Raw genomic sequence first — 11,614 nt, 5'->3', positions numbered from 1 at the left:
CGCCACAAAATGCCTACATGTGTCATCTACTTATATATGTATTGCCAGCTATGGTGGGGGCTGTGTTCTCTGCTGGAGAAATAACTGCGTCCACTCATTTTACTCGATCCCTTAGGCTATGTGAACACGTTCAGGATTTCTTGCAGAAATTTCCTGAGCAAAACCATTTTCTGCAAGAAATCTGCATGCGTTTTTGGTGCGCTTTTTTTGCGGAGGTTCCCAATGCAATAATATAGTGGGAAATCCGCAAAAAAATTGCGGAATGCATTCTAAATGATGGGATGCATAATGTATGTGGGTTTTTTGCATTTTTATAGCAAAAAAAAACGCGAAAAATCTGCAACGTTTGCACACAGCCTTACTGGAAGATTGTGCACTTTTGCCTGAACCAGGAAGTGTGCACGATCCCTCAGAAGGGTGGAGGTGCTTCTGAGAGGTTGCAATGTGCAGAGCAGTGAAGAAGATGTAGGAAGAAGCAGCATGATGGAGGTCTACAAGCAGAAGAGAGGAGCCTGCTCTCCCTGCCAGGACAAGCTGCACGAGGCAAGGTATCAATCCCTAGAAAACAGAGACTTCCAGGGTCCATGCTAAACTGAAAGACTGCTTGGTTCTCATATAACGAGCAGTAGTGTGCTTTTGCCCAGGAGTTCAGCAGCGCATAGAATCAGGACACTGCTGCAAGAGAGGGTTTTCCACAGAATTCGAGCTGCCTGCTCACTGGAAGGGATCACAGATCCAGTAATTGTTTACCTTGGACTCCTGGGGATCCAAAGAATCATTTAGCAGAGGTATAATTAGCAGCAGGAAGGTTACACTGCATCACAGCAGAGAAACTGAACTCTCTCCATGCAGGCCTGACAGACCCACAGGTAACACAAAATCATCCTGCTCCTTAACAATTAGGGTAAGTTCACACAGGGCGTTTTTGTTGCTTTTATGTTTTTTTTTTTTTCTTTTTCTGCAGCAAAATCTGATCTTGGCAGGAAAGAAGCTGGGTCAAAAATGCAGGTTTAGGTGCATTTTTGGTGCTATTTTTATTTTTTTTTGTCCATTCTAATGTCCTTGGATTTTCAACAGCAAATAATGATTTCTGCGTTTTTGCTGCGTTTTTTCCACACCCATTCAAGTCAATGGGTGAAAAAACTCAGAGCATGTCACTTCTTTCAGCGATTTTTGCTATGTCCAAAAAACGCAGCAAAGCACGAAATACTGATTAAACAAAAAACCAATGAATTAACACATGGAATTATATACATAACAAAAAAGTGTGAAACAACTGAAAATATGTCTTATATTCTAGGTTCTTCAAAGAAGCCACCTTTTGCTTGTATGACTGCTTTGTACACTCATCAAGAGAATGCCAAGAGTGTGCAAAGCAGTCATCAAAGCAAAAGGTGGCTTCTTTGAAGAACCTGGACTATAAGACATAATTTCAGTTGTTTCACACTTTTTTAATAAGTATATAATTCCACATGTGTTAATTCATAGTTTTGATGCCTTCAGTGTGAATGTACAATTTTCATAGTCATGAAAAATCTTCAAATGAGAAGGTGTGTCCAAACTTTTGCTCTGTACTGTATATATGATGGATCATAATATAAATCTAAGGCCAATGTAACAAGCCATGGTATACCCGAGATTAAAGTGTCCTAGGCTTGATTATGCCCGGTATATCATGTGCTAGGTCATTTCATACCCCTTCATGCCAGATTATACCCCCTTTTATATCAGCAGTGTTGACTGATCTGCACAAGAATTACTTACTTTTTCATCATCTTATTGGGGTTCAGGTTTGTCCGGTAACCTATGTGAGAAAATAACTGACTTACATTTTAAAGTTCTAAACACATAGACTTTTATTTCTTGAAATAGAAACAACGTCAATCAATAAAAATATTAGACTATCAAAAAGATCTAATGAGGTAAATAATCTGCCGCACTTCTCAGTAGTTACACATTATAATAAAAACATATCTAGAACATTATAATGCAATTGTAGAGTAATATTCAACTAATTTGACTGTTAATAATATAGGATGGTTTTATGTACTTTACTGTGTGAACACTACTGAGAAGTGTGCTCGATATCTTTTAGAATTCTAACATCTGAGTCGTTACAACAAACATGACACATCTTACATGTTAGCTTTTTTCTGCACCAGAACAATAAAAGATGATGAGCACACTTCTCAATAGTGTTTTCACGTTAAATTAAAAGCACTTATCTTACTGGACACCAGTGTAATCTCAGATGTAAGGACCGTTGTGCGTCACCAGTCACAATATATTGTAGGGTCACTCTTCATCAGGTGATTAACAACACAAATACCTTTCCACTACGGGGAAGTCAGGTTTAATATATTAAAAATGGCATCTAAGGCTGGTTTCACACTTGCGTTTTTTCACCACCTGCGTTTTTTTTAAAAACGCTGCAGATCAAAACGCATGTAAACGCATGCAAACGCTGCGTTTTTTAGAAGCATGCGTTTTTGCATGCAGAAAAAAACGCGGCGTTTTGATGTTGTTTTTTCCTGCGTTTGCGTTTTTGAAACGCATGCTGAGAAGTGTGTGACAGCTGCCAATCATCAAAATCAACTAGAAAACCCACTATTAATAGAATTAGTTTGGGTTAGGATCCCTAGGGTTAGGGGTAGCTTTTTATTAGAAGAATGTCCTGGTCACCAGGTCACTGATAAGCCACCCCCACCATCAAGGTGATAAAGGGATCCAAACCTTAACCCTAACCCTACCCCTAACCCTAACCCTAGGGATCCAAACCCTACCCCTAACCCTAACCATAACCCTTGGGATCCTACCCCTAACCCTAGGGATCCAAACCCTAACCCTAACCATAACCCTTGGGATCCTAACCCTAACCCTACCCCTAACCCTAACCATAACCCTTGGGATCCTAACCCTAACCCTAGGGATCCTAACCCTAACGGTTAGGATCCAGATCCTTAGGGTTACGGTTAGGATTCCTAGGGGTACTAGGGATCCTAACCCTAACCCTAACCGTTACCCTAGGGATCCTAACCCTAACCCTAACCCTAAGGGTTAGGATCCTAACCCTAACCCTAAGGGTTAGGGTTAGGATCCCTAGGGTTAGGGTTAGGATCCCTAGTAACCCAAGGGTTAGGGTTAGGGTTAGGATCCCTAGTAATCCAAGGGTTAGGGTTAGGGTTTTCTTGTTTTTTTTGTGTTTTGTTGTGTTTTTCTATAGAAACGCATGTGCTTAAAAACGCATGCATTTACATAGACAGCAATGCATTTTTTTTGCCGCGAATAAACGCATGCGTTTTTTGCGGCAAAAAAACGCCGCTAGAAATTACTACAGGTTGCATTTCTGCAACTAAACACACGTGTCAAAAAACGCATGCATTGCCGAAAACGCGTCAAAACGCATGCTAAAAAACGCATGCGTTTTTAATGTTAAGTATAGAAAAAAACGCATGCGTTTTTAGCGCTAAAACGCAGCGGGAAAAAACGCAAGTGTGAAACCAGCCTAAAATATATCTCCTTTATAAGGGCTCATAAAGAGGAAGGGTATATTATATGGAGGGGTACAGTTAGGTCTAGACTATTTTACACACCTGGGTATAGTTTGACTTAGGTTATTTTACACCCCCTGGTTTAGTTTGGCTCAGGATATTTTTACACCCCTGGGTAAAGTTTTGGGTAGAACAGTTTATCCCCAGGGTTTACACTGGCAGGTGCCAAACTATACCCGGGTTTAATCTGGACAGGGTTAGTTTGGCCTGTTACACCAGGTTCACATGAGCAGGATTCCCGGCAGGTCCCCCAAGCTTAATTTATAACCTCTTATGTGTCTAAGAAACTGTAAGTTCTGCTGAGGAGACCCATGGTCAGTCCAAGCATTGTGGCAATGCAGTCCATTTGCAAACCATGAAGTAGTAATATGGGATTTTTCTTGAAATCCTCCTTTCTGTTCGGAGCTGGGTTTTTCTTTGTGAAGAAGAAAGATAGCTCTCTGCAACCCTGCATTGACTATAGGGTCCCTAACCAAATCACGGTAAAAAATAAGAACCCCCTACTTCTGATCTCCGAGCTGTTTGATCACTGAAGGTTAACGAATCTTTGACCTACGAGGCGCATACAACCTGGTTCAAATTTGCCAGGGAGACGAGTGGAAGACGGCTTTCAACACCCGCGATGGCCATTACAAGTATCGCATTATGCCGTTTTGACTCTATAATGCCCCAGCCGTCTTCCAAAAACTGGTAAATTACATCTTCCAGGACCTGCTATACATGTGTGTGGTAGTATATCTAGAAGACATCTTGGTATTCTCTCCTGATCTGCCAACACCCATGAGGGACGTTCGGCTAAGGTTAAGAACTAACCTTCTCTAAGCCAAATATGAAGAGTGCATCTTCAAACAGTCCTCTCTCCCGTTTTTTGGATACATCGTTTCTGAGACCGGTCTGAAGATGGATCCTAAGAAGGTATCTGCCATCCTGAAGTGGCCTCATCCAGACAGTTTCTTGTATTTGCGAATTATTAACGCCAATTTATTCAGCATTTTTCATCCCTGACTGCTCCTATTTCTGCCCTGATCCGCAAAGGGGCAAGTCCTAAGGAATGGACTCCAGAAGCAGAGGACACCTATGTGTCCCTCAAGCAGGCATTATCCTGTGCTGCATGGCCCAAACCATGAAAATAAATTCTTCCTGGTGTGGATGCATCTTCCACAGGGCCAGGAGCGGTCCTCACTCAGTAGTCTTCATCCGGTGGTCGCATGGTGTACTGCAGCTTCTTCTTTAAGCTCTTCTCTGCACCAGAACGCGATTACTTCATTGGCGATAGATAACTGCTTGTGATCAAGCTGGCTCTGGAGGAGTGGCAGTACTTGCTGGAAGGAGCGTTGCACCCTGTGGTAATACACTGACCACAAAAATCTTGCTTATCTGCAGTACGCACAGCAGCTTAACCCTCGTCAAGCTAGGTTGTCGTTGTTCCTTTCTTGATTCAACTTCACTCTTCATTTTAGCCCAGCTGATAAAAAATAATCATGGTCGCGCCACTGGACTTATCTCGTCTTTCCTTCGGTAAGACTTACGTGGCTGAACCTGACTGGAAGCGGGTTCTTCTCTAGGGTTATTCATCTAAGGTGGCAGGCCATGCCAGATAGAAGAAGACAACTCTGATTATCTTTTGAGACTATTGGTGGCTGACGCTGCACAAAGATATTGTGAATTTTGTCTCTGCTTGTTCCTCGTGTAGCCAAAATAAGACTCCCAAACAGCTTCCGACCTGTCGGTTGCTTCCCTTGCCTGTGCCCTCTGGCACTATATCTCCATGGATTTCATCACAGAACGTTTCTCCAAGATGGCTCACTTCACCCCTCTATCTGGTCTTCCAACTGTGCCAGTACTGGCAAAATAATTTATGCTTTAGATTTTCCACCTCCATGGTCTACCGCTTCACATAGTCTCCGATAGAGGTGTCCAGTTTACCTCTCATTTCTGGATGGCCACCTGTAAGCTACTGGATGTTACTTTGGATTTCTCATCTTCTTACCATCCTCAGTCCAATGGCCAAGTGGAACGAGTCAATCAGATCTTAACTAGTTTTCTCCAGCACTTTGTCAATGCTCACCACAATAACCATGTGAGCAAGTCTTCTGCCAAATCTCCGTCTTTTGTGTCTAAAGTCAACACCCCAAAGTTCCGTTTCCTGTGGCTGTCACCTCCGATATTCCTGCTGCCAATTCCCTCCTCAGGAACTTTTCTGAAATCTAGGAGGACACTAAAGTGTCCTAAGGGTATCGTCACACTCTGCAACTTTCCAACGATCACGACCAGCGATACGACCTAGCCGTGATCGTTGGAAAGTCCTTGTGTGGTCGCTGGAGAGCTGTCACACAGACCGCTCTCCAGCGACCAACGATGCCGAAGTCCCCGGGTAACCAGGGTAAACATCGGGTTACTAAGCGCAGGGCCGCGCTTAGTAACCCGATGTTTACCCTGGTTACCATTGTAAACGTAAAAAAAAAAAAACCCATACTCACATTCCGGTGCCTGTCACGTCCCCGGGCGTCCGCTTCCCTGCACTCCTCCTGCATCCTGTGTAAGCGCGGCCGTAAAGCAGAGCGGTGATGTCACCGCTGTGCTCTGATGTACGGCCGGCCGGCGCTGACACAGGATGCAGGAGGAGTGCAGGGAAGCGGACGCCCGGGGACGTGACAGGCACCGGAATGTAAGTATGTAGTGTTTTTTTTTTTTTTATATTTACGATGGTAACCAGGGTAAACATCGGGTTACTAAGCGCGGCCCTGCGCTTAGTAACCCGATATTTACCCTGGTTACCAGTGAAGACATCGCTGCATCGGCGTCACACACGCCGATGCAGCGATGTCAGCGGGTGATCCAGCGACGAAATAAAGTTTCAAACGATCTGCTACGACGTACGATTCTCAGCAGGGTCCCTGAACGCTGCTGCGTGTCAGACACAGCGAGGATCGTAACGATATCGCTGGAACATCACGGATTGTGCCGTCGCAGCGACCAAAGTGCCACTGTGAGATAGTACCTTAAGTGAAATCCTCCAAGTGGATGAAAAGACATGCTGATAAGAGACATCTGGATTCGCCTTTGTTTCATCCTGGAGATAAGGCCTAGCTGTCATCTAAGTATATCTCTCTCAAGATAACATCCTATAAATTTGTTCCTCACTTCATCAGTCTCTTTGAGGTGTTGAAACAAATTAATCCAGTAGCCTACAAACTCAAACTCTCGGCCTACTTGTGAATCCCCAAGTCCTTCCATGTTTCTTCTCTCAAAGCTGTTGTCCTTAGTTCTTTCATCAAGGTTCCTGGTACCACTCCAGCTCCTGCAGTACTGAATACGTTTTTGACGTTAAGAACATTATGTCCACCAAGAGGGTAAGAGGAAATACCTTCCTTCTTGAGGCTTGGAAGGGGTTTGGTCATGAGGAGAGGTCCTGGGAGCCCAGGGAGAACATCCATACCCCTCTCCTTCTGGTGAAATTTCTGACAGGCTTAAAAAAAGAGTGGGCATATGGGTAGGGGGTACGTAGAGCCCTCGTCTCTGCCTGCAGTCCCTCAGACACTGCTGACATCAATAAGAAGACGGATCCAAAAGGAAAACCAAGGATTTTGCTCTTACGACTGGTTTTACATTTATGGAAGAAGCAAAAAAACCTGACATGCGGGTAGTGAGGGTCACTGTATGAGAAGGACAAGGGTCACTGTCTTCACTGCAAGCTTGTGGTGATGTTACATTAATATAAAGAGTGGAGTATCCAGAAGTGATCGGTGAATCTGCTGAAATCTGAAAGTGACAGATCCACTCCGCTCCAATGCAGCCAAGAAATTCAATTCATATACTGTAGAAGTTCTTCCTTGCAAATCAAATGTTCCTTATAAAGCTCCTACGTCTCTCCAGACCCCAGAGTATAATAATCATGGAGTGAGAAAAGAATCCATCAGAAAGTAATCTGCAGACAGAACGCCATCACACAGATGGTCCTCAGCCATGGCGTGGGGTCAGTTACTCTAAGGCCATGTGCACACGTTAAGTATTTTTCGCGTTTTTTTCGCGTTTTTTCGCTATAAAAACGTGATAAAAACGCGAAAAAAACGCTTACATATGCCTCCCATTATTTTAAGTGTATTCCGCATTTTTTGTGCAAATGTAGCCTTTTTTTCCGCGAAAAAATCGCATCGCGGAAAAAAAAGCAACATGTTCATTAAAATGCGGAATTGCAGAGGATTCCGCACACCTAGGGGTCCATTGATCTGCTTACTTCCCGCACGGGGCTGTGCACACCATGCGGGAAGTAAGCAGATTATGTGCGGTTGGTACCCAGGGTGGAGGAGAGGAGACTCTCCTCCACGCACTGGGCACCATATAAGTGGTTAAAAAATAAGAATTAAAATAAAAAATAGCGATATACTCACCCTCGATGTCTTCCCGCCTCCACTGCATGCTGTCGCTTCGGTTCCTGTAGCTGATGTGCGGCGAAGGACCTAGCCGATGACGTCACTGTCCTGTGATTGGTCGTGACGTCACGGAAGGTCCTGTGCGCACAGACCAGCTATAGGAAGACGAACGGACGCCGGTGAGGAGATGTCTGGGTGAGTATAAGCATTTTTTTTATTTTTTTTATTATTTTTAAACATTCTATCTTTTACTATAGATGCTGCATAGGCAGCATCTATAGTAAAAAGTTGGTCACACTTGTCAAACAGTATGTTTGACAAGTGTGACCAACTTGTCAGTCAGTTTTCCAAGCGATGCTACAGATCGCTTGGAAAACTTTAGCATTCTGCAAGCTAATTACGCTTGCAGAATGCTAAAAAAACGCGAAAAAAACGGAAAAAAAACGCAAAAAAAAAAATGCGGATTTCTTGCAGAAAATTTCCGGTTTTCTTCAGGAAATTTCTGCAAGAAATCCGCAACGTGTGCACATACCCTAACACTGTGCTCTTCCTCCTGAGGCTCCAGCTGCCAATAGCCTACAACTGCCAATATGTTCTAATGGCTTGAGGAGACTAGAGCAGCTGGAACATGAAGGATCCAGGAGTCACTGGTTGGAGACTATTGTCCAAGAAGGTGACCATTATCTAGTCCAACACATGACTCAGCAGATAGATTAGACATCACATGAGATTATGTAGGAACACAACTATTTCCGGTAATCTATTGTTATACATTCCTGGCAGAGGCGGTGTCTTCTGCTGACTTTCTGCTGCTACAGTTCATATTGGAAAAGTTGTAAGTTTCTGTTATGTCATATGATTCACGTGATGAAATAAAAACCCAAGTACCCTAATAACACATGGGTGCTCTCTATAATGTGCCAGATATGTGGAGTGTCTGCCCAGATGAGAGAGATGAGAAGGGAAGGAATGGGAAAAGGAGAGGTGAGGGGAAAGGAGAGTAGGGGTAAGGAAAGAAGGTAAGGGAAAATAAGGGAAAGGGAAGAGAAAAGAGGTCAGGAGAGGAAAAAAGGAATTGGGAAAGTAGAGGTGAGGGGACGAGGGAAAATGAGAGGGGAGGGGAGGAAAGATGAGAAGAGAGGAGGGATGGGAAAAGGAGAGGTGAAGGGAAGAGGGAAAAGGAGAGGGGAGGGAGGAAAGAAGAGAAGGGAGGTGAGGAGTGGAAAGGAGGACGGGTAAAAGGAAAGGTAAGGGTGGGGCACCCCAGGGTCCTGGTCGTCACAGTAGCATTGCTTTCCTCACGGGGAGAGTGATGTTACGTTTGGAAGTGATGAAGGATAACTCATCAGGTAATCACCATACACACAACATGATCACACTCTGGGCCACAAGGGGGAGCTTTTGATCCTATTCCTAGGTGACTCCCTATATAGATTGTTGTTTTGAGGGAAGGTCAGTCAGAAAGTGCCAGGAAGCAGAAAGGAGCAGTCTGAGGCAGGAAGAACGAACGAAGGGGCAGTGTAGTCTGAAGTACTACAGCTCCTAAAGAAAGAGACATACGGAAAGCCAAACATTGTTCAGTGAGCGTGCAGGAGAGCAAAGCACAGTAGAGTGACACCAGGGGGAGGAAAGCAGTGAACAGACTGTCTCCTTGGCAAAGCACAGATAACTGGTAGCCAGACCACCGAGGTTGTAAGGGACTCTAAGACTTACATCAGAAACCGTCAGGACAGCTGAACTGCAAGTTACCTGTCCACCACACACACCTGAGACACAGTAACACATAGAGCCCTGGGCGTGCTAGAGTCCCTGTAAAAAAGCTTGACTTACCTGTCATACAGGTATTGTCCTATCCTATATGGGGGACAGAGAGAAGAACTGTGAGGACCTTATCTGAAGCCATAGGCAGTAAGGGACTACAACACCACCGCACTAGAGGGAAGGCTTCTAACTCCACCTGGTAAAGAGGACTCTGGATTAGTTTCCAAGCCGGCCAGACCCTGCCTGCCCCGTGATCTGGTGCCCTGGACTGTGGCTGCTGAAGTCGTCAGTAAACAAAGTAAAGAGACTGCAAACCTGAGTCCTCGTTCTTCACCGCGCCATTCACCATCTTCCATCTACACACCGGGAGCCCTGGGGACACACTTCACCTGTGGGAAGGTATACCATCTCTCTGCCGTAACGTCACCCCAGCGGACCCCTTAAAGCAGCGTCGGTCACCCGGACCAAATACCACAGGTGCCGTCACGAACATAAAATTTATTCAATTTCCCCTTTTACATGGGCGCCCAGGGCCACGGACTGGGTCACCACCGTGACATCCCACTGTGAACACCGGACCCGGCACCGGGTACCCCACGGCCCTGGTGGGCGACTCAAGGGTAAGAGGGAAAAGGAGGGAAGCGAAGAGAGGTGAGGAGAGGAAAGGAGGAATAAGGAAAGGCAAAAGGAAGAGATAAATGGAGTGAGTAGGTGAGGAAAGAAGGGGAGAGAACAGAGTTGTGGAGTGGAAATGAGGTTGGGGGGAAGATCAATGGAAAAGAGGTGGGAAGGGAAGAGGAAGAGGGGAAGAGAAGAAGGGGAAAGAAGACATGAGATCAATGGAGAGGCGAGAAGGAAGGGTAAGAGAAGAGGGGGATGAGAGAAAACGATAGGAGAGATGAGGAGGTGCATAAATGGGAGAGAAGAGGAAGGAAAGGAAGAGGAGACAGGACAGGAGAGCAGAGGAGAGGAGAAGAGATGAGAGAAGGCACAAAGGGAACGAAGAAGAGAGGGGAGCAAAGGGGGGGAAGAAAAGAGGGAAGACACAAAGGGAGAAAAGAGATGAATGAAAGCGAATAAATGAGAAGAGATCGGAGGAGAGGAAAAAAGAAGTATCCAGAAGTATCCAGGAGCGCCGGTGACTATCTGTGAAAATGGGATTTCCTGGCATTTGTGGTTGATGTTTCTATTCTGAGCCGCATTCACTGCACACAAGATGGTGGAGGCCGAGGATGGCGTCGTAGTAAAGCTCTGACCTCCAGGACCTTAGCTCACAGAGCGCAGTCAGGGCGCGTTCACACGCAGCAGATTATGAGGGTAAAACTGTTCACAGGAGCAGTAAAATGAGTGCGATTTCTAACATCTTATTCACACACTGAGTTTTCTTTATTTTGTATTTTTAACCCGTCCGGTGACATAAACTCGCAGCATTTCCGTTCTTGCAGCATTTTTACTGCAGTTTTTCCCCATTGAGATCACTTTGTTGTAGGATCAAAAAATGCATCAAAAAAATCGTCCGCTGGAGCTTTGTGGCCATAACTTGTGCTTCCATGTAGAATAAAAGCTTTGTGTGACCGAGTCCTACAGCGACACCTTTACATGGCGGGAATGTCTATCCTCAGACGTCACATGTAACGGGACGGGCGCTCGTGTTCGGGGGTCGGAAGACTTCACTGCGCCATTTACCAACTCTGAGCTCCGGTCAGAAGATTTAACAACGGTTTCTGGCAAAAACAAAAATGCTTGAAATATCACAAAGTTTTAGCACAGCTGCGATTTGCATTTTTCTGTCTTTCTAGATTTTTTGGGGAAAGTGACAAAGTTTAGCAGAAAAAGGTGGGTTAAAAAAAAATGCCCCTGTAAAATTATCCAGTGCCCTCAATGTGATGTTTCCCTATGAAACTAGCAGGGAGCAGCTTTGGGTGTGAC

The sequence above is a fragment of the Ranitomeya variabilis genome, chromosome 7 (genome assembly GCF_051348905.1).
Source record: "Ranitomeya variabilis isolate aRanVar5 chromosome 7, aRanVar5.hap1, whole genome shotgun sequence".
NCBI lineage: Eukaryota > Metazoa > Chordata > Amphibia > Anura > Dendrobatidae > Ranitomeya > Ranitomeya variabilis.
This window is presented reverse-complemented; position numbering follows the sequence as displayed.